Genomic DNA, 4413 nt, shown 5'->3' on the forward strand with positions numbered 1-4413 from the left:
ACAAACACATTCCAGCCTAGAATCATTGGGCCTGACCTTTGTTCAGTGTGTAATGTTCTGGACGCTCTTTGGACAGAAGTGGTATACTTCTCAAAGCAGTGTGATTGTGAGCAGTGAACATTTGAGAAGAGAACTGGCTTTGAGACCGAGGCTATTCCAGGGAGATTATATGGCAATCCCTCCATAGGATGTCCTCATTTAGCCAGGGTCTGGTCAGGCATGACTTTGCAAAGATTTTCACAAAGAATTCAGATTTAGAACTGAGTGGTGGCAGATGCCCATAATCCCAGCATTTGGGAGGCAGAGGCAGAAAAATGGCCTCAAGTTAGAGGCCAATCTGGTCTACAGAGTGAGATCCTCAATAGCCTGGGCTACAGAATAAAACCCTGTCTCAATACTCCCAAGAAAATCAGATTTGAGAGTACATTGAACTTGAGGTTTCAGTATGGATAAAAGCTTTCTTAGGCTTACTCCTGAGTTCAGTCTTTAACTCCTTTAGCTTCAGACATGAGGAAGGAACGTAGGAACTAGAAATGAATGTTCTCTGTATTTTCCATAGGGAATGTAGGCAAAACAATGAGGCCCACTAACTACAAATGTTGATTGTTCCTCAACACTTTCCCCTGAGTGCACCTGAGAAAAAGGGCCCTGCACCTTTTTCTCAACCTCTTACAGTAGAAAGTGATGATGTTCTCACCAAGTCCTCAGAGACACTGTTTCTTGACAATGATACATTTGTTCTGTTTCACGTGTGCATATATATATATATATATATTCATATGTGTACAGTTGAAAATGTAATACAAAGGGAAGAAAAGAAAAATAGATGCTGATGAAGCAATGAAACAAGAAAGAAGAGGAGGAACTGGAGAGATGGCTCAGAGGCTGGGAGCACGGTTGATTCTCCAGGGGACCTGGGTTCAATTCCAGTATCCACATCATGGCTACAACTCTGTAATTCTAGTTCCAGAGGAGTTGTTACTGTTACTGTGTGCTACACAGCGCTTTGAATATATGAACAGTCAAGTCTCAACAACTTTGTGAGACTGGAACCTTTACTCTCGTATTTAAGTGAGACTGTAAGAGAACATAAAGAAGGACCAGAATTACCTTAGTGTCAGTGAAATATCCAAGCCTTCAGCTCACCAACACAAGCTGTATCACAGGGACCATCCCACTCAATTACTTCCCTAAGGACACCCTACAAACTGGTGGTGAGACCCATAGAAAGCCAGGCTTTCTGACTCTCAAGCAGCTTTTCGGCTCTCACCACGCAACAAATACCCATTGGTTGTTAGGTCTTGTAGCGGTCAACTTCCACAAAGCAAGTGGGGATGTGCAAGCCATTATGTGGGAATGTATACTGGGTGTTATAACTGAGTGTTTTGTTCTGGCATGTAGTCATTCTTTTCTTCCGGATGACGGAACTTGTGGCTCTCATCCAAATAACGACATGGCCTGAGATGAAACAAGAAATAGGCATTCTCCTGTGCTAGCTTAGAAAAGAATGTTCCTGATAAGAACTTAGTGTGTGTTGATTTTAAAAAATATTTAAAAACATTTTAAAAATAATTCAGCGTATAATTATCCTAGGGAAAACGGTGTTTTATACAATAACCCTCCGGGTTTGCTTATTTAATATCTTGATTGCCAGATGCATTTTGACCAAATCAATAAGAAAAATGACTTGACTTTGGCCCACTCCCTCCATAAGAGACAAGAAACACTCTGCTAGGCAACTTTTGTTGAAAGCAACTCTAGGACTCAAGCTGTATGGTAAGACATGCTCGCTTCTATCAGCTTTGGTTTGGCCGCTGCAGCCATGTGACTCCGACCACCTCTGTAGCCGTCTCTCCTCTCTATCTTCTTTTTTCCTCTCCTCCAAACAAATCAGGACAGATGGCACCAGGGCTTCTCTCCCTCTTCTCCGCCCTTTAAATAGTATCCTCTAGAAACATGTTCCAGCTCCCCTAATCCCCATGATCTCCCACTTCTGAATCTGATCTCAGGTTTAGGCCCTTACCCCTAACCTTCGTTGTCATCCTCCCTGGGGACCCCTACTGTCTTACATCCCTTTCTTCACTTGCCATCTTTCCTGTACAGCCAGCCACAGCTCTGTGACCTGTCAGCTCTCTCCACTGTGCAATGACATGCTCTCGATTGCGTGCTAGCCAAGCGCTTCGGGTGGCCAACTGGGATAGAAAGACCCCCCCCCCCCCCCCCCGCACCAAGGTCCGAAAGCCAGGTCACGTGTCTCCCTGCAAATGACCACATTTAAAATGCAGGTGGAAATGTGAAATTGGTAGAGAGAAGGTTTAGGCTACAAAACAGCGCAAGCTGCCCAGAGGCTCACTATAGTAATAGGGCGGGGGTGCGGTGAGGAGGAGATGATGGCGTGACGACTGGATGTAATGGCTGATAGAATCCTGACACAGACTTGGGGAATGGCCTGAGCAGTCCGGCTCAGGACTGAAGTGGATCCTGGGGACGTGGGTACAGGTGCAGGTAGGCTGCCAGATATCAGGAACACGGGTTTTTTTCTTCAGGATTTCTTTTTCCTCATAAGTAAGCTGTACTTTTCAGATGGAAGTGAAGGGAGCAGCACTGGCAGGCAGTTCAGAGCAAGAAGAGCAGTTTCCTGGGAGAACTGGAAGGGGAACCGAGGGAATCACTGTGGCTATAGACACCAGCTACTTGAAGTGAAGCTGGGATGTGGGTTGGCATTTCGTACTGTGGCCTTCGGTGCTGTGCACCAATCACTGCCCCTGTCCCGTTTCTAAATTCCTCAAGGGAACTGAACGGCCCCTGATTGAAAACCTCTGAGAGCAAGGCAAAGGTCACATGATACTCTTCAGTTGCATCCAGCTGCTGGCAGAGCGCACACAGAAACCTGAACTTTTTTTGAGTTTAGGAGTGCGAATGACGGAGACAGTGAAAGCTCAGAGAATTGAGAACGTATAATGGAGTGATTCGAACAGATTCCCCGAATAACGAAACCTCCCCTGAGTTGCCTGAGGCAACTTGAGATTTCCACAACTGGGGGATCCTTAGCTGCTGCTGCTGGTCATTTGACACGTGTCCGATTTTGATCTCTTACAAGTAAAGCTGCTATGATTGTTAGCGCATGTCTTCGTGAGGGTGAGTGTAGTCGCCTCCCTTGGCAACATGCCCAGGGATGAGTTGCACGGTCTTAGAGAATAAGTATGTTTAGCTTTATTAAACGTCATCCCATGTTTCTTTAGCTGTTATTCTTACTTTACCTGGGACTTGATCACCCCATTCCAGACAGCTGTCCAAGAGAAAGAGAAAGTCACGCTAATGTTGAAGTGGCTTTATCTGTAACGGCAAAGCACTGGGAACAACCCAAAAGTGATTCAGGAAGTAAGAACAGCCACACGACCAGGCAGGGTGACGCAAGCCTTTGATCCCAGCCCTCGGGAAGCAGAGGCAGGTGGATCTCTGTGAGTTTGAGGCCAACCTGGTCCACAAAGCGAGTTCCAAGGCAGCTGAGGCTGTTACACACAGAAACCCTGACTCAAAAAACCATAAATACAGTCACACAGTAGAATACTTGGCAAACAACTACCGATACAGCTGGCATGGTTGAATTTCAAAATAACTGAGTAAAAGAGGCTAGACACAGAAAAGTTAGCATTATTCTTTTTTCTTTTCTTTTTTCTCTCTTTTTATTTTATTTTACTTATTTATTTATTTGTTTTTTTTTTAAAGATTTATTTATTTATTATGTATACAACATTCTGCCTCAATGTATGCCTGCACGCCAGAGGAGGGCACCATGTGGTTGCTGGGAATTGAACTCAGGACCTCTGGAAGAGCAGCCAGTGCTCTTAACCTCTGAGCCATCTCTCCAGCCCTATTTATTTGTTTTTTGAGACAAGGTTTCTCTCTGTGTAACAGCCCTAGCTGTCCTGGAATTAGCTCTGTAGACCAGGCTGGCCTCAAACTCCTGCCTCTGCCTCCTGAAGAAAATCCTATTTTTCTTATTTTTTATATTTATTTATTAGTATACACTATTTTGTCTACATGTATTCCTGCAGGCCAGAAGAGGGCACCAGACCTCATTACAGATGGTTGTGAGCCACCATGTGGTTGCTGGGAATTGAACTCAGGACCTTTGGAAGAGCAGGCAATGCTCTTAACCGCTGAGCCATCTCTCCAGCCCCAGAAAATCCTATTTTTTCAATGTATAGTAATTCTAGAACATGAGAACTAACCCCTAGAAAGAGAGAGAGTAGATCAGTGAGTGGTTGCCCTAAGAACAGGGTCTTGGGGAACAGGGAAGCAAGGATGGGCTCTGAAGAGCATGAGGAAACTTTTGGTCGTAGAAAGGTTTATTTTCTTGAGAAAGTAATGGTTTCAGGTCAAACTTTTGAAATATGTGGACCTTAAGAA

Source organism: Arvicola amphibius, chromosome 14, assembly GCF_903992535.2.
Source record: "Arvicola amphibius chromosome 14, mArvAmp1.2, whole genome shotgun sequence".
In the NCBI taxonomy this organism is placed as follows: domain Eukaryota; kingdom Metazoa; phylum Chordata; class Mammalia; order Rodentia; family Cricetidae; genus Arvicola; species Arvicola amphibius.